The sequence below is a fragment of the Nymphalis io genome, chromosome 29 (genome assembly GCF_905147045.1).
Source record: "Nymphalis io chromosome 29, ilAglIoxx1.1, whole genome shotgun sequence".
NCBI lineage: Eukaryota > Metazoa > Arthropoda > Insecta > Lepidoptera > Nymphalidae > Nymphalis > Nymphalis io.
In genome coordinates, this window is record NC_065916.1 from 3010580 (window position 1) to 3030938 (window position 20359).

General features: G+C 42.1%; 2 non-coding genes across 2 annotated transcripts; one reads left to right on the forward strand and one right to left on the reverse strand.

Annotated features, from left to right (window-relative positions):
- Positions 1–3293: 3293 nt before the first annotated feature.
- On the forward strand, positions 3294–3375 carry Trnal-aag (transfer RNA leucine (anticodon AAG)). Its single transcript has one exon. It is a non-coding gene; the product is annotated as a tRNA-Leu (tRNA).
- A 2788-nt stretch (positions 3376–6163) lies between these two features.
- Trnal-aag (transfer RNA leucine (anticodon AAG)) lies at positions 6164–6245 on the reverse strand. Its single transcript has one exon. It is a non-coding gene; the product is annotated as a tRNA-Leu (tRNA).
- Positions 6246–20359: the final 14114 nt, after the last annotated feature.

A 20359-nucleotide genomic window follows, 5' to 3' on the forward strand; every position in this document is an offset into this window, starting at 1 on the left:
AATTTGAAGCCGTTTATTAAGAATATAACATTTAGGTAAGCTATTTAAGTAATAAATTAAATTTGGAAAAAAATATGGAATACCAGTTTTGCAGGTTCAAACTCAACTCAATTTCCACTTGCTTATAATTTATTTCTGGCTCGGTGAAACATTGTGGAGGAACTTGCATGTGCATTCATTGTTCGATACATCCGTATTAGATTAGTGTTGGGATAGACTCCGAACTTATGAGAAGGTGAAGAAACCTTAGCCCAGTAATGGGATATAATAATAATAATAATAATAATAATATGTAAAATATCTCAGCACAAGGATATAGTTCTGTTCTATTTTAAAGAGTGAGTGAGCCAGTGTATTTACAGGTACAAGGGACGTAACACCTTCGTAGAATTTATATAGAATAATTGGAATGAGCTTGGATAAGATTCTGTCAAGTAAGTAGTAACAGCCTCTTAATGTCCCACTGCTGGACTAATGCCTCTTCTCCCTTTTGAGGAGAAGGTTTGGACTTTATTCCACCACGCTGCTCCAATGCGGGTGGTAGAATACACATGTGGCAGAATTTCAATGAAATTCGACACATGCAGGTTTCCTCACGATGTTTTCCTTCACCGTCAAGCACGAGATGAATAGGTTAGTTAGTGGTGCTTGCCCGAGTTTGAAGCCACGATCATCGGTTAAGATTCACGCGTTCTAACCACTAGGCCATCTTCAATAGGATTCTGTCACCAGGAGCAATCAAACGTGGGAAATTTACGGTTAAGGTTTGTACCAATGTATTATTTATAATTTCAGCGATCTCCTGAAACACGAGTTCTCTATGTACGCGAAGCTCTGGCCGTCCATCGTGCCGATCGCTGGCGTTTGGAAATCTCTGAACGATTTGGTCAATGAAAAACATCAATGGGTTAAAGGTGATTATTGAAAATTTACACTTTTTCCTATTTAACTATCATATATCCTGGGATATTATTGACACACGGCCATCTGATCCCAAACTAAGCAGAGCTCGTACTATGGAAACCAGACAACTGATATACTACATATACTACTTTGCTTTTGTAAATACATACTTATACATATAGATAATTACACCCAGACTCAGGACAAACAGACATGCTCATGCACGCAAATGTCTGTGCACAATGTAAATGCACCTACACATCTACACACGCACGCACCTACACATCTACACACGCACGCACCTACACATCTACACACGCACGCACCTACACATCTACGCACGCACGCACCTACACATCTACGCACGCACGCACCTACACATCTACACACGCACGCACCTACACATCTACACACGCACGCACCTACACATCTACACACGCACGCACCTACACATCTACGCACGCACGCACCTACACATCTACGCACGCACGCACCTACACATCTACACACGCACGCACCTACACATCTACACACGCACGCACCTACACATCTACGCACGCACGCACCTACACATCTACACACGCACGCACCTACACATCTACACACGCACGCACCTACACATCTACACACGCACGCACCTACACATCTACGCACGCACGCACCTACACATCTACACACGCACGCACCTACACATCTACGCACGCACGCACCTACACATCTACACACGCACGCACCTACACATCTACACACGCACGCACCTACACATCTACACACGCACGCACCTACACATCTACACACGCACGCACCTACACATCTACGCACGCACGCACCTACACATCTACGCACGCACGCACCTACACATCTACACACGCACGCACCTACACATCTACACACGCACGCACCTACACATCTACGCACGCACGCACCTACACATCTACACACGCACGCACCTACACATCTACACACGCACGCACCTACACATCTACGCACGCACGCACCTACACATCTACACACGCACGCACCTACACATCTACGCACGCACGCACCTACACATCTACACACGCACGCACCTACACATCTACACACGCGCGCACCTACACATCTACACACGCACGCACCTACACATCTACGCACGCACGCACCTACACATCTACACACGCACGCACCTACACATCTACACACGCACGCACCTACACATCTACGCACGCACGCACCTACACATCTACACACGCACGCACCTACACATCTACACACGCACGCACCTACACATCTACGCACGCACGCACCTACACATCTACACACGCACGCACCTACACATCTACGCACGCACGCACCTACACATCTACACACGCACGCACCTACACATCTACACACGCACGCACCTACACATCTACGCACGCACGCACCTACACATCTACACACGCACGCACCTACACATCTACACACGCACGCACCTACACATCTACACACGCACGCACCTACACATCTACACACGCACGCACCTACACATCTACGCACGCACGCACCTACACATCTACACACGCACGCACCTACACATCTACACACGCACGCACCTACACATCTACGCACGCACGCACCTACACATCTACACACGCACGCACCTACACATCTACGCACGCACGCACCTACACATCTACACACGCACGCACCTACACATCTACACACGCACGCACCTACACATCTACACACGCACGCACGGACGCATATACGTTCGAGGACCCGTGCTATATATTATAGTTTTTTTTTTATATTTTGTAATAACATTACTATAAAATGATAATAAGGGCTTTCATTTTCAGCTGAGAGCAAAGAAAAATTGCAATGGACGCTCTACGAGATAGTTGTGGAGACGCCGACGGTTGTCAGGACGATACACGACGCCGGTTACAGGGACGTCGTGAAGCAACTCCTGGCTGACTTCGAAATTACTCAAGTGTGTATCGTATTATTGTATTACTGTGCTAGCCAATCTGCGTAGGTATCACTCGCTCGTTATATATAAGTAAGTAAGTTTTACTAAACGATCGCTCATTGGTCGATGGAAGTTGATGACGTAAAATGCGACCAATGACAATTCAGTATTTGGTGACATTACAGACTGGTTTCTTTGATATTGTTCATTAAATTATAAATTTTAATATATACTAATAAAGGAAATGATTTTTTTTGATAATATAATTATTATGAATGATAAAATTATATTCATAAAAATCAAACTTAGCCCAGACATATAATATTATTGTAGAAGTAGCTGTCGTTACGTGACAAACGTGTATTTCATGTTCTTGTTTGTAATCATTGTTATTTTTAAATGTTTATATATATTTATATATAATATTATATGTATATTTTTATCATGATGGTCACGAGGTAGCGTGGCCGAGCGGTCTAAGGCGCTGGTTTAAGGCACCAGTCTCTTCGGAGGCGTGGGTTCGAATCCCACCGCTGCCATATATGTTTTGGATATATTTTTATTTACAACAAATACATTTCATAGGGATTTTACATATTATTTTAGTAATTTTAAAATATTGTTTTTCTCTTTTCTTTCGATCTTAATAATAACTTTTGTTAAAGTATATTGTTTGGATTTGTTTTTCGTTCCGCCTCGCAATGTTATGGTAGCAGGTTCAATCCTGGTTATTGTCGTGCTCACTCCTAACACAAGCTGTACGCTTAATTCGTTAATAGGAATATCAGTAATTCATTTAAACCGGCACTGCTAATATGCTTTTGTAAATAAATAAATATGTATAAATATATAAGCTTATTTTATTTTTAATTATTATTTTCAGGCAAAAACCTTCAAGGAGAAAATAGTGTTCGCGGCGCTACTGTTCCTGCAGGCGGAGTACGACATCGAGGATGCGAGTCAGAAGTATGGGTGGAAAATTGCGGAACAAGTACGTTAATAGTAATATGTGGGCTGTGGGATTACTGGCCTGTGAATATCCCACTGTTGGGCTAAGGTCTTGTCTTTTGAGGAGAATGTTTGTGATTTGAGGTGCTTGGTTGATTTCCGTCCACCACATGCAGGTTTCCACACGTTGTTTTCCAACATCGCCGAGCACCAGATTACCTTGGGAAATAAGATGCTATGTCCATTGTGCCTGTAATTACACTGGCTCAGTCACCCTTCAAACCGGAACACAACAATATCAAGTACTGCTGTTTTGCGGTAGAATATCTGATGAGTGGGTGGTTCCTACCCAGACGAGCTTACACAAAGCTCTACCACAAGTGATGATGTTGCATACAAGCAAACCTTCGACGGTTAACAACGGTAACGGCAGGCATCCGTAGCTTTATATAAACTACTAGTATTCGCCCGCGTGTAAGGGGGAGAGTAAAAAAAGTAGCATATGTCTCTCCTTGGGGTTCAAGCTTGCTTCATTTCAAATGTTATCAAAATCGGTTTAGTGGTTTAGCCGTGAAAGCGTAACATACAGACAGAGTTACTTTCGCATTTATTATATTAGTATATTAGTATAGCTCCCGTTATCAACAAACCCACTGACGTGTGTATTTAAAGTATTGTAAGAAATCATAGAACAAGGATTAAGTAGTATTTATTCCAGCAGACAGTCGACCCGGAGCAGGCGGAGGTGTCCCGCACGCTGGAGCAGGAGCATCGCGCCGTCTCGCTCGCACAGCGCGCCGTGCGCGAGCTGAGCGCCGCGCCGGCCGCCGCGGGTGAAGCAGGTCGGTGGGATGCGGGGGGGGGGCAGTGATTATTCAGTTGCTTTCTGGTATTTTTATGCAGTATCAAAATTACTGGCGGGATCTTCCATTCTGTAAAAGTAAAAAAAGGTAACGGCCTGTATTGTCCCATTGGTGGACTATTGCCTCCTCTCCCTTTGAGGAGGGGGCTTGAAACTTATTCCATCATGATGCTCCAATGCCGGTTGATGGATACATATGTGGCAAAATTAAAAAAAAGCTGATGTTTTCCTACACAGGGTTTGAACCCGCAATTCAGCTTTACGCTTTCTGCCCACTGGATCATGTCGGCTCTTTCCATATTATGCAATTATACACAACGATTTTAAACTACTTTTATGAGCCTATTTGAAAAAATATATAATATTAGTATTTTTGATGATTTCAGAGACGTCCCCCTCCCTCGTCCAGCACGCCCTGCAGCTGTTCCAAGTCTTCGTGCAGGAGCTGCTGTTCCTGCGACGGCTCAGCGCTGGCCTGCAGTTGGCGCATGTTTGCTGCCAACTCGCCGACCTTATTGGTGACAAGTGAGCGGATTTATTAATAATTATTTATTAGAAATACTGTTCATTAATATATATATAGGCTTAAGCTAAATAAATATATTTAATTATATAGTAATGTCTACCAATGTCTCACTGCTGGGCATAAATCGTTTCAAAACAAAGATTCACACGACACATATGAGCTTCCTCACTTCAGTGGGACGAGTGCGGTTCGGTAGCTGCACTTTTGCTTACATAAAAATATTAATAAAGTAGATAAATAATCGAAACAAACCAAAACAGAGTAACATGTCTCTACCACTGTATTATTATTTACATTTAAAAACTCATGGTGTTAGTACTGAATACATTGTGAGGTGTTCTTAATTAATAAAATAAATTTTGGTCCGTCTAGAGCCGGATTTATTACTACCCACTCACTGTACCGCCAAACAGCAATAGTTTGAATAGCGAGTAAGCAAGGGCAAAATTAAGGCTCAAGGGACGTAGTATTTCGCATCTTACGGTTGGCGGTGAACTGATTGAAATTGACCACTTACCATTCTGTGACATCTTTGCATGTTTGCCTACCCAGAGTTAAAGTTTCACTTCCCTTGAATGCCCCCTGTCCGCAGAGAGGCGTACGTGCGCAGCGCGGGCGAGCTGCTGTCGTGCGCGCGCGGCGGGCGGGCTCCGCTCGACGCCGTGGCGCGGCGGGCCGCGCTCTACGCCGCCGAGCTGCGGCGCGACGCCAACACCCTGGACACTGCGCTCACCTTCCAGTGCGAACTGGCGGTACGTGCGCTGGAGATGTTATTGTGCACAAGAGTGCGCTCCCCCAGACTAGTCCCTCACTCTCGTAACTCGTGATGGCAATCTGATATGACTGTAGAGTTCAGGCGCAATAAGATGGGTTAATTTTATTACAATAATTTCACTGGACACATTCGTTAAAATTGTAAATAACAGTATTAAAGCTGTAAGTTCCTCTTCAATTATTGGAAAGAAATTTAAAAATATATCCAAAACATATATGGCAGCGGTGGGATTCGAACCCACGCCTCCGAAGAGACTGGTGCCTTAAACCAGCGCCTTGGACCGCTCGGCCACGCTACCGACGATGTCACTCGACGGATATCCGAACTGACTCCGGGGTGTTCAAACGTTAAACTTAACCGGTGCTCACTTTTTACCAAACGGTAACTTCACTCAGTGTGAACGGTGTGTTGAATTCAATGTTAATTTGTCAGATAAAAGTTAATAATTAATATATTTTATTCATATTGTAAGTTATAACTAAGCATACGCGTAATAGATGGCGCTAGTATACTCTTGAATCGCGGTATAGTTTCGCTCAAGTCAAAATTATAATATGTCATACTATTTTTTTGTTTTGCGCTTCCCACCAGTAGATGGCATTGTACCCAATCCTAGATCACGCAACCGTTTTGTTTATTTATTTGTACAATACATTTCTTTGCTTTAATTAAATATTGAGTTTAACAACAGTGTGCAGTTTGATTTAATAGTACAAGCAAGGACATCTGGTGCCGAAACCCGGGAAGTGTGTGGAATTTAGATGACAGTGTTAAGTGAAAAGTGTTTAAGTGTATGTTCGGGATAAAAACTGTGGACTTTGGTGAGTTGTGTTAAAGACTTATAATTTGCATTGAAAAGGACTTAGAAAAATTTGAACTTAAAATTAACTTAGTAAAATTTGAACTTGAAATTAACTTAGAAAAATTTGGATTAAAAATTGACTTAGAAAAATTTGCGCTAAAAAACACTTAGAAAAATTTGGATTAAAAAATTGACTTAGAAAAATTTGCGCTAAAAAACACTTAGAAAAATTTGGATTAAAAATTGACTTAGAAAAATTTGCGCTAAAAAACACTTTGAAAAATTTGGATTAAAAATTGACTTAGAAAATTTTGCGCTAAAAAACACTTAGAAAATTTGGATTAAAAAATTAACTTAGAAAATTTGCATTTGAAAACGCTTAAAAAAAATCATTTTAAAAGAACTTAGAGAGTATTTGGAAATTGTACAATGGAGAAGTTACTAATGAAACAGGAAGATACGTTTGAGCAATTAAAGAAAGCTTTCATAAATTATAAAAAAACACCCAAAGATAGATTGAAAGTAACTTATATCGAATCAAAACTAGAAAACTTAGATAGATTGTTCGAAACCTTCATGAATATACACGGTGATATAGTTGGCAGCATTAAGAGAGAGGAAAGGGCTAAATTGCCATACTTCACCGATGATATGTACACAGGATTCGAAGCTATTTATACTGAATACAAAGCTAGAATTAAAGATGATCTCCGATTGTTTAGTGCAAATACCTTTTCACCACAATCACTTGGTCCTGAAGGATCGGTCCTATCGAATACAAAGGTAAAATTACCACAGATCCAATTACCGAAATTTTCTGGACTATATGAGGAATGGCAAACATTTCATGATATGTTCACCTCATTAATTCATCAAAATACTGCATTGAGTCCAGTACAGAAGATGCACTATTTAAAGAGTAGTCTAACAGGAGAACCGGAAACATTACTAAGGAATTTAACCACAACAGATTCTAATTACGAAGACGCTTATCAGCAGTTGATTCGCCGTTATAACAACAAACGCTATAACTGCAACGAAATTATGAAGCGTTTACTCTCACAAAGAAATGCCACTGACTCTGCAAGTTCCATCAAGTCACTACTGGATGTTACATCTTCATCGCTTAAATCATTGCAAAACATGGGCATAGACACCACCTCATGGGATGTAATCGTTAACTACATCGTGGTGTCAAGACTAGACTCAGAGTCAAGAAAGTTGTGGGAAGCAAAAGTCAGTGAGTTAGATTCGGAAACATTACCAACGTGGAATCAACTTGTAAATTTCTTAGAGTCAAGATTCCGGACATTTGAAATGATCTGTGGCAACAACAGGTCCATGGTAAAATCCCCAAATGTACATTCCAACAACACCAAACCAAAGGTGTTTCATTCCACCGCCCAAGAAGATAATAAACGAGCAAATCCTTCTTGTACTATTTGCAAGGGTCAGCATTTGTTATATCAATGCAAACAATTTGCAAAGCAAACTCCTAAAGAGAGAACTGAAGTAATACAATCAAGGAGACTCTGCTTCAATTGTTTTGCACCTACACACTCCGTTAAAGAATGTCGATCGTCAACTTGTTGCCGCCGCTGCGGTAGACGACACCACACTTTGCTGCATCTGGAGAGGAGCGAACTACCAAGTTTACCAGAAGCTCAACCGGTCAATAAGGATAGTATTGAGAGGCAGACACCAGTGATAGCTCATTTGGTTACAAAAAGGAATCAGAAGGAGATGTTGTTGGCAACTGCCATAGTCAGAGCAAGTTCCGCAAATGGGTACTCACAAGTTATACGAGTTCTTATTGATCCATGTTCAGAGGGTTCTTTTATAAACGAAGCAACGACACAATCACTGGGTTTAAAGAGAACCAATATCAATGGTCTAGTCTCTGGTATAGGTGACAAGTTGGCAAGGTCAAGAAGCATGGTGTCTTTAAGCCTAGAGTCAATTCACAACCAAAAATCAAAGCACGCAATAAATGTTGATGCCTACGTATTAACAAAGTTGACATCATTTTTACCAACATGTCAAACAAAGATTACCGACTGGCCAGAAATTAAGAGACTTAGCTTGGCTGACCCTGAGTATGGATCACCTGCAAAAATCGATATGATTCTAGGAGTAGAAGTGTATGAAGACATAATTCTAGAGGGCCTCTTGAAACATCCAACAGAGAAGGGCCCGATAGCGCAAGAGACACAATTTGGTTGGGTTCTATCTGGTCGAGTAAGAAACAATGTCACTTCAAAAAACCCACAATTAGTCGGGTTTCATATAAGAGTAAAAGAGGATGATCTATTAAAAAAATTCTGGGAAATTGAAAGAGAGCCTGATGCAATTTTGAAGAAGTCTACGAAAGAAGACATCAAGTGTGAGCAATTTTTTGAAGCCACTACTACAAGAGATAACGAAGGTCGATACGTGGTGCGTTTACCTTTCAAGGAACATAAGCCAAGATGTGTTGAAGGTAAGACAAGAGATATAGCCTTGCGTAGATTCCACTACTTAGAGCGAAAATTACAAAATAATCCACCATTATATGAAGAATACAAACGCGTAATTAATGGATACAAGGACCAAAATCATATGGTACAGATTCAGAACATTGAAGACATACATAACCCAAAGGCAGTGTACTTGCCTCATCATCCAGTGATCCGAGAAGATAAAGAGACAACAAGGGTACGCATCGTCTTCGATGCGTCTTGCAAGGGCATGAACAAGGTGTCTTTGAACGATTGTTTTCTTGTTGGACCGAAGCTGCAGCAAGATCTGCGCCACATTTTGATGCGATGGAGACGTCATCCTTTTTTCATAATAGCAGATCTGGTACAAATGTACAGACAAGTTCGAGTAGAGGAGAAGGACACTGACTTTCAGCGCATTCTTTGGCGATCGAACCCTAAAGATCCTATTGAACATTACAAACTTTTGAGACTTACTTTTGGTACTGCCTGTGCTCCTTATTTGGCTGTAAAGGCATTACAACAACTTGCAAAGGACGAAGAAGCACAGTACCCTCGTGCAGCTAAAATCGCTCTTCAGGATTATTACATAGATGACTTGCTAACAGGATGTGAGACGGAGATGGAAGCAGTAGAGATATTTGAAGAAATGAATAACCTGATGAGTGCAGGTGGGTTTTGTCTACAAAAATGGTGTAGTAACAGTGAGAGATTAATGAATCATATTGAAGATGGATGCAAGAGATTAGACCAACCCTTAATTTTCAAGATCAATAATACGATTAAGGTGTTGGGTATTAGTTGGAATAAAACCACTGATAGTTTCGAGTATACACTACAACTACCAAATTTATGCGAACGTATTACGAAGCGCAAGGTTCTTTCTGATATTGCTAGATTATATGATCCAATGGGCTGGATTTCGCCAGTAATTATAACAGCAAAGATATTCATCCAAAAATTATGGAAGGCTAAGTTAGATTGGGATGAGAACTTACCCGCCGAGTTGTATAAGGAATGGTGCTCATTTCGTCAAGATCTGCACAACGTAAGAAATATTGTTATACCAAGATGGTTACAGTCTCATAAGGGTGATAAAATAGAATTACATACGTTTGCAGATGCATCTCAGGCAGCATACGCTGGTGCTGTCTATATGAAAGTGACGGATGCATTCGGCAATATTCATGTTAATTTGGTAACATCCAAAACAAAGGTATCTCCAGTTGAAAAGGAAATAAGTATTCCTCGGCTAGAATTATGCGCCGCCTTGCTCGCGACTAAATTGATTTACGAAGTTTCGCAAATTATGCAAATACCTAAAGAAGATTTATACGCATGGTCAGATTCCACAGTGGTATTAGCTTGGGTCCGTGGAGAACCGACGCGATGGAATACATTTGTTAGTAACAGGGTTTCGGAAATTCATACCATGCTAGATTCCAGTCAGTTCCGTCACATCGAAACAATTAATAATCCTGCAGATTTTGCTTCTAGGGGTATAAAAGGAGCTGATTTAGCTGGTCTCACGCTGTGGTGGCACGGTCCAGACTGCCTGCACCACAACTGTACGTACGATTTTCGCAATGATTTCTCCACATCTATTGAGGAGCGGCCCATAAAGACTTTAACAGCCGTCATTCAATCAGAACAGGAATTTGTCTGGACAAGATTTTCAAACTTAACAAGAATGGTCAGGATTTTAGCATATTGTAAGAGATACATAGGAATATTAAGGTCATCAAGGAAAAATAGAGTAATACTATCAAAAGAACGAAGGATCAAAGAGTTTGAAATTATTACTGTGAAAGAAATGGAAGAAGTTCTTCAGACAATTATAAGAAACACCCAACATATTTATTATGCGGAAGAAATACAACGGATAAAGTCTCATGGAGAAGTTAAAAGAAAAAGTTCATTGCATACTCTCTGCCCCATTTTAGACAAAAATGGAGTCTTGAGAGTAGGTGGCCGTATTAAGGAGTCAGAAGCGAGATTTGATGTAAAGCATCCAGTTATTTTACCGAGTAATAGCCATCTTACTTCATTATTAATAACTGATGCCCATTATAAAACTATGCACGGTGGGCCGCAAATCATGCTAAATTACCTACGTTCCAAGTATTGGATAGTACGGGCTAGAGAAAGAGTTAAAAAATGTTATCGCGAATGTGTTAAATGTTTACGATTTTCCCAACAAAATAACAATCAGCTTATGGGTCAGCTACCAAAGTGCAGGCTGAAACCTTCAAGACCCTTTAAATCTTCTGGTGTTGATTTCACTGGGTTTATAAATATAAGGTTCTCACCTGGCAGAGGATCAAAATCATATAAGGGGTACATATGCCTCTTCATATGTATGTCCACCAAAGCGATACATCTGGAAGCAGTATCGGATTTATCTTCAAAGGGCTTTATTTCCGCATTTCGACGATTTGTATCTCGAAGAGGCCAATGCGTCGATTTATATAGCGATAACGGGACTAATTTCGTAGGAGCGGAAAAGGAGTTAAGAGACATGTTCCTCACTGCCCAATCCAAGCTCCCTATAGAAATCGCTCAGGCACTTGCAAACGACGGAACCTCTTGGCATTTCATCCCACCAAATGCACCTAACTTTGGTGGTCTATGGGAAGCAGGCATAAAATCAGCCAAGACACACCTTAAACGCGTAATTGGAGATTCAACTTTAACTTTCGAGGAACTCTCAACCGTTCTGACCCAGATTGAAGCCTGCCTTAATTCACGGCCTATGACATATTTGAGTGAAGACCCCGGAGATCCACAGCCATTAACTCCCGGTCATTTTTTAATCGGTGAGCAAATGGTTGCGATTCCCGATGAGGCTCCGACTGACGTACAAGTAACTGGCTTGCAGAGATGGAAGCTGACACAAAAGATGGTAAATGATTTTTGGAGAAAATGGTCAGAAGAATACCTGGTTAGCCTCAATCAAAGGTACAAGTGGTTCACGAAGAAGCAAGATCCGGATATAGGCAACATTGTTGTGATTAAGGATCATAACCTACCACCAACAAAATGGTTACTAGGCAAAATAGAACAAAAGCATTCTGGCCATGATGGACTCACTAGAGTATTGACTATTAAAACTAAAAATGGATTGATCAAACGTCCACTCAATAAGGTTTCTATTCTGCCAAGTGCTATTTAATGTATGGGCATTACTAAAGCATAGTATGTAAGTTAGGTTAAGTTATTTTAATAAGACTGTTATATGTCATTTGATATATTCTTGTACTTTGTTTTGTTTCTGTGTATCACGGTGGGCGGTTGTCATGTAAGAATTTATATAGTTCATATGAACTACCAAAAGAACAAGTTCTTTGGTGGGCGGAATGTTGAATTCAATGTTAATTTGTCAGATAAAAGTTAATAATTAATATATTTTATTCATATTGTAAGTTATAACTAAGCATACGCGTAATAGATGGCGCTAGTATACTCTTGAATCGCGGTATAGTTTCGCTCAAGTCAAAATTATAATATGTCATACTATTTTTTTGTTTTGCGCTTCCCACCAGTAGATGGCATTGTACCCAATCCTAGATCACGCAACCGTTTTGTTTATTTATTTGTACAATACATTTCTTTGCTTTAATTAAATATTGAGTTTAACAACAGTGTGCAGTTTGATTTAATAGTACAAGCAAGGACACGGTGAGTGAGCCAGTGTAACTACAGGTACAGGACATCTTAGGGACATGACATCTAAGAACCGTGGCTGCGCAGTTTTTTACATTATATAGTGCAAGGGTCTGGGCATGGGAAAGTGACCACTTACCATAATTTGTTCGCTTATAATTAAACAATAATGATAATAATTTAATCTATCGATACTAATCAAGTAAGCTTAAAAACAACAAATCTCCGGGAGATGACGGAATCACAACAGAGTTGCTTAAGGCAGGCGGGACTCCGGTCCTGAAAGAGCTAGCAAGCCTCTTTAATTCCGTCATCCAACATGGCAAGACCCCGGAAACGTGGAGCGGGAGTGAGGTGGTACTGTTTTTCAAGAAAGGTGATAAAACCCTCTTGAAAAACTACAGACCAATCTCCCTCCTGAGTCACGTGTATAAGCTGTTCTCAAGAGTCGTCACGAACCGTCTCGCCAGACGACTTGACGAGTTCCAGCCCCCAGAGCAAGCCGGCTTTCGATCAGGCTACAGCACCGTGGACCACATCCATACTGTTCGGCAGATTGTGCAGAAGACCGAAGAGTACAATCAGCCGCTGTGTATGGCATTTGTGGACTACGAGAAAGCCTTCGACTCCATCGAAACCTGGGCAGTGCTCGACTCATTGCAGAGATGTCATATCGATTGGAGATATATCGAGGTACTGAGATGTCTGTACAACGCCGCTACAATGACTGTCCACATCCAGGACTGTAAGACGAAGGCGATCCAATTGCGCAGAGGGGTGAGACAGGGGGATGTAATATCCCCGAAACTGTTCACCAACGCGTTGGAAGACGTTTTCAAAACGCTGGATTGGACTAGGTATGGAGTCAATGTAAACGGCGAGTACATCTCACACCTTCGATTTGCCGACGATATCGTCATCATAGCAGAGTCGCTGGAACAACTCACCGAAATGCTGCGTAGCCTAGGCGAGTCTTCCCGGTGTGTCGGTCTCGGCATGAACTTGGACAAGACCAAGGTCATGTTCAATAGGCATGTCGTGCCGGGACCGATATACGTCGAGGGCAAACCTCTCGAAGTTGTTAGTGAATATACCTACCTAGGACAGATTATACAAATCGGTAGGAACAACTTCGAGAAGGAAGCCGATCGAAGAATTCGCTTGGGATGGGCAGCATTTGGCAACCTTCGTCAAGTCCTCAAGTCGTCTATACCGCAATGTTTGAAGACGAAAGTCTTCAACCAATGCGTCTTACCTGCCATGACATACGGTGCCGAAACGTGGACACTAACTGCGGGACTAGTCCACAAATTCAAAGTCGCTCAGCGTGCTATGGAGCGAGCTATGCTCGGAGTATCTTTGAAGGATAAGATCAGAAATGAGATTATCCGGAAAAGAACCGGAGTCACCGACATAGCTTGCAAAATTAGCAGGCTGAAGTGGCAGTGGGCTGGTCACGTATGTCGTAGGACCGATGGCCGTTGGAGCAGACGAGTCCTAGAGTGGAGACCGCGAATCGGCAAGCGCAGCGTAGGGCGCCCTCCAGCCAGGTGGACCGACGACCTTAAGAAGGTGGCGGGCACCAACTGGATGCGGAAGGCGGAGGACAGGGAGCTTTGGCGCACCTTGGGAGAGGCCTATGTTCAGCAGTGGACAACGATTGGCTGTTGATTGATTGATTGATAATCAAGTAAACTTTTACTGGTGGTAGGGCTAAGTGTAAGCTCGTCTGGGTAGGTACCACTCACTCATCAGATATTCTACCGCAAAACAGCAGTACTTGGTATTGTTGTGTTCCGGTTTGAAGGGTGAGTGAGCCAGTGTAATTACAGTCACAAGGGACATAACATCTATGGTTAACATTCCTTACAATGTCAATGTCTATTGGGGGTTGGGGACCATTTATCATCAGATGTGGGACCACTTACCATATGCTCGTCCACCTACCTATTATATATATGTATATAAAAAAAACTTATGAGCTTTTAGATTGAACTGAATGAAAAAGTTCTTTTTGAACGCCTTTTTGAAAATGGAACGAAAAGATATTGTGTCAATTGAAGGTCATACAAGTTTATTAATCCTGCCGTGTGTGTGTGTGTGTCCAGCTGTACCGCGCGCGGGCGGGCGCGGCGGGGGCGGCGGCGCGGCTGCTGCGCGCGGCGCAGGCGCGGCTGCTGCGCGCGCGGGGCGAGCACGGGGACGTCAACTGTAAGATGATATATGTCTGTGGGCGGTGGTGACCACTTACATCGGGTGGCCATTTTGCCCGCCTGCCTACCTGTAACATCAAATATATTTATATATATGGTTAATGGTCCTAAATCCAAATATATTGTGAAACGATATATTTATATAATCTTATCATAAAAATCATTTTTTATTTTATTAAGTAAGGGGGTTAACATATAACATAAAATAATATAAAATATATATATAATTAAAAACGCTTATGATCACTTACCATGAGGTGGCTTATTTGCTTTACTTTATAAAAAAGTTATCTTAATTAATATAATATAAAAAAAAAGTTTGAAGATACTGAGGTCCCGGAGTTGAGCTACTTTTGCATTATAATAATTGATTAAAGTTCAGTCGTGTACTCTCGATGGACGTTTGCGAGGGTGTACCATTGAATAAATAGTTACATTATTTTATTTCAGTGCAACTGTCCCTGGGTCGCCTGATGGAGGCTCAGGCGCTGCTCTGTCCGGACTCGGGCCTGAGCATGCTGAGCGCGGTCACCAACCTGCAGAGACACTACCTCACCGTGTCTAACAACTGTGAGTACATATTATTATAATCTGGTATGTTTACGCCGAACTAATATCGGGGGTCAAACGGTAAACGAAACTAAAGAAGCTCCTTTCCACTCATTTATTTTGTCTGATCGTAAACCGTAACAGCCTATGAATGTCCCACTGCTGGGCTAAAGGCCCCTCTCCCTTTTTGAGGAGAAGATTTGGAGCTTATTCCACCACGCTGCTCCAATGCGGGTTGGTAGATTACACATATGGCAGAATTTCAGTGAAATTAGACACATGCAGGTTTCCTCACGATGCTTTTGCTTTCTTTCACCGTAAAAGCACGAGATGAATTTAATTACAAATTTAACATGAAAATTCAGTTGTGCTTGCCCGGGTTCGAATCCACGATCATCGGTTAAGATTCACGCGTTCTTACCACAAGGCCATCTCGACTCTTCTTTGTCCAACCATCTTAACATAATCACTTTCACATTACATATATTCAGTAACGAATCTAGACAGCGCGATTCAGGAAACTGACATATTTTATTAGCGCCATCTATCGGTAGCGTTTATAAAATTATCTTTATCTATTTCAATTTCTTGTACGCTCAATACATTTGAAAAAAGAATTTGTGTGCATTCGTCAACTTAGTCAATGTTTTTATTTTATCTATTTAATTTTTATTATATATATATATATATACATACGAGGCAATCGTGTCCCGCAGGGGCCCGCTGGGCGGCGCGGCGCGTGCGGGCGCGGCGGGCGGCGCGCGCGGGCGGCGGCGCGGGGCGGCGCGCGGCGGCGCGGGCGCGCGCGCTGCGGGCGCTGCGGCGCGCGGCGGCGGCGGCGGCGCCCGCGCTGGCGGCGAGCCCGGCGCTGGGCCGCGCGCGCCTCGCCGCGCTGTGCACGGACGCCGCGCGCGCCGCCGACGCGCAGGTGGGCCGCGCGCTCCCTCGGGCGAGCTTCGAAATGATCATATTTTTAATTTTTGTCCGACCGTTTGTCCGGGCCGATCTTTGGGCCGGCTCAAAGTTCCGACTCGAAGTAACTGAATTATTATAATATGTATTTCGAGGTTTCGTTTAGTCTTCATTTCATCCCAGTCGGCCGAGTCTGTCGAAACTTATAAAAACGCGTATTTCTGTCGTTTATATCCACACACTTTTCCTGACCGACTCGTCGACGCCGAATTAAAACCGCAGGTTTGGAAACTTGAAGTTAAGCAGTCGATACATTTTATGATGTAGACGCCCAGTGAGGAGGGATTTCTGGAAATTCCACCCCTAAAGGGTTAAAATAGAAGATAAACGATTGTATGGAAACCCGGCATTTTTAAAATTTGAAGGCATGAAATTTCATATACGGGCTTTCTGGTTTAAATACATAAATATGTAATTCGATGTTTTTGAAAATGTACCCCCTAAGGGGGTAAAATAGGGGTAGAGCTTTTGTATGAGGATTCCAATATTTTTGATGTAAGAAGAATGTTATATTTAATATTAAAGCTTTTGAAAATAAATAAATGCATTCGTCGTTTTTAGAAATTCAACCCCAAACGGGAAAAATGGAGTTAAAACAATAGTGTAAAAATTACTGCCCTATTGGTCTAGGTGCTAGATATAGGGCCGCTGACCCGGAGGTCCTGGGTTCAATTCCCAGGTCGGGCCAATAAAAAGTTATTGGGTTTTTCTTTCAGAAAATGTTCAATAACAGCCCGGGGTCTGAAAGTTGGCAGTGTGTGTTGCATGTTTCTTACTTTATAATCACAGACTTCCATACAACCTTTTATCCTTACCCTATTCTTAACGCTCGAGCGAAGCCAGGGGTAAAGGCTAGTTAGTAAATAATATTAATATGTGTTACACAGATTAAAATCGACAATCGTCTCAAGTACATCATCGGTCTGCGTTCGTCGAGTGATCTGTCGGTCGATCACGCGCAAACTCCTAAACGCGAGCAGTTCGCTCCGCGGCAGGACCAGCTCGAGTCCATGTTGGACTCTATGTTCAAGAAGACGCAAGTGAGCCCCTCCCTGCCCTGCATCTCGATCCCAGCTTTCCGGACGCCCGAGTTCCTGAAACATGCGCACACGTGTACATGTTACGCGTGCGAGTTGCCCGAGTGCGCGATCGTCGCGTGTCTCATATGCTACCTCGAGGCGTCGATGTATTATCGAGCGAAGGAGTTCGACATAGCGAAGAACTACTTCGACGGTGCCTCGAAAGCCTTCGGTTTGGCGGAAGTTAAATTGAAAAACATATTCGATAATTACAGCAAGATGTACAACGATACAGTTGTGGAAATATCGCGAGAAATCGCCGAGAGTGATTTTCGTAACGTTCAGCTGGAGTTCTTGATAGAGTTGTGTCTCTTCGAACTGTCTCGCGGTGAAATCGAGAAATCCGACGACACGCTGATAATGATACACGAAGTTCTAAGGGACGCTAAGAATATTGACGAATATTTGCAAAACGAAATCGCTAATCTAATGATTGCTTCAGTGCAACTAAGAAAAATTACAAATACATCAAAACAAACCGGATTAGAGAACGAGTTAGAAAACCTTAAATTAAGTCCGGCGGTTGTCACGGAGCCGCAGACGACGCCGGAGTCGAAGGCCACTGTACCGACAACAGACACACTCGTAATAGTCAAAGACGAAGAATTACCAAAGAAACGCAAGGTCATCAAGCTGAACTTCGACGATGTGAATATGGAAGAGATCGAGGAAAAAGCTAAACCAAAGAAACACCAATTCAAAATCCCAGTCCCGGTGACGTCCAAACCGGTTCTAGAGAAGATGACGCCCAGACCGACCCGGTCCAGACCGGAGATCATCATACAGCAGCCGTCTGTTGATCAATCGATTAACATATTCACACCGAAATCAGATGAAAATGGCGAATTTTTTACACCATGCCAGTCAACGCCGGCCGAGCAGTTCTTCACTCCGATGACTTCGATGAAAACGTACTCGAAGCGTGTCGTTAAAAATTTGGAAGCGGAATTTTCAACGCCGAAAGGCAAAGAGAATACACAGGTGGAGAACAAACCTCGCACGAGATCCAGGGTCGAAACCGGATCAGTCCAGGCCATTAAGGACAAGAGGACCCTGAAAAGGGCTACGAGTCCTGGTAAATTGCCACAGGAGAAACCGCTTCGCTCGAGGCGGATACGACAGCCAATTTTGACGGATGATAAGAAATGAACTCGTATGCGATGTTTTGAATATCAAATGCACAAGAGAAATACTACTGCAGTATTTCTCTTCCGTGTAATCCAATTGTCTGTCGGATTAAATGAAAAAAAAAAATTGTTAAATTTGGTAAACTGAATTTGTTAGATGAAAAATTATAACAACGATTTCATTATATAATTAAATTCAATTTATGAAAAAAAAAGAAAAAAATATATCATAAGTATTATAGCAAAGTATAGTTTAATCCTAAGTTTGGGGGGGGACAATACTCCAAGTAGTACATCTGTTCTTTACGCTGCCATTGATAAAGGCTTTGCCTATATTGTAATCCTAGCCTAGTGAATGGGCTGAAAGCAAATATGTAGTTTTATATGGCAGCTGTTTTGAGCCTTGAAATTAATGACATTCCGGCTGTGCCGTGGGGAAGACTTATCTACTAAACACTTTTGGACCTTGGGACCTTATGTTATTGACTTATTTATAACGAAATGCGTTTTGTAATAAATGTGTTTGATGTATTTGTTTATTAGTTATTAAACCTTCAATACCTTTAAAATCAATGAGTCTCCTAGTTATTCTTTCTTTATATACATATGAATGGTTAGGGCTTAGTGCGGACCGTCAGCAAGGGTACCACCATTCAAGACCAGTTACCGTCAAACAGTACTTCGTAGTGACGTATTTCAGTCTACATGGCAATGACCGCAATGATAGTTGCTTATTGATGTGAATTTCTAAGAGCAAAATTGTTCGTCAACATTAGGTTGGCCATTCTGGCTAATCGGTTTTCTTACAATAAATTAAAGTGCTGCCTGAAGAAATGTCTGCTGCGTTCTCAGTACTCAGTACACGTGAAGATGCGTCAAAAATATTTTTTGCTCAGTGATATTTTATTATTTAAGTGTCCTTGAGGCGATTGTTATATAACAAATTTATATATACAAATAATAATAAATTCCCGGGGCCATTTTTCACACACGGCCATCTCAATCCAAAATTAAGCTTGTACAGAGCTTGTGCTATGGAAACCAGACAACTGATATACTACATATACTACTTTTCTTTTGTAAATACATACTTATATAGATAATTACAACCAGACTCAGGACAAACAGACATGTTCATGCACACAAATGTCTGTAAAGTAACAGCCTGTAAATGTGCTACTGTTGGGCTAAGGCCTCCTCTCCCTTTTTGAGGAGAAGGTTTGGAGCTTATTCAACCACGCGGCTCCAATGCGGGTTGGTGGAATAGACATGTGGCAGAATTTCGATGAAATTAGACACATGCAGGTTTCCTCATGATGTTTTCCTTCACCGAAAAGCACGAGATGAATTATAAACAGAAATTAAGCGTTCAAATCAGGCGTTCTTACCACTGGGCCATCTCGACTTCAAATGTCTGTCCTGGGTGGAAATCGAACCCACAAGCTTCGGCGTGAAAGGTAAGCATCTACCAACCACGCCAACCGGCTCGTCGTGTATACAAATAAATAATTCTGGAGTGTCTGCCTGTGT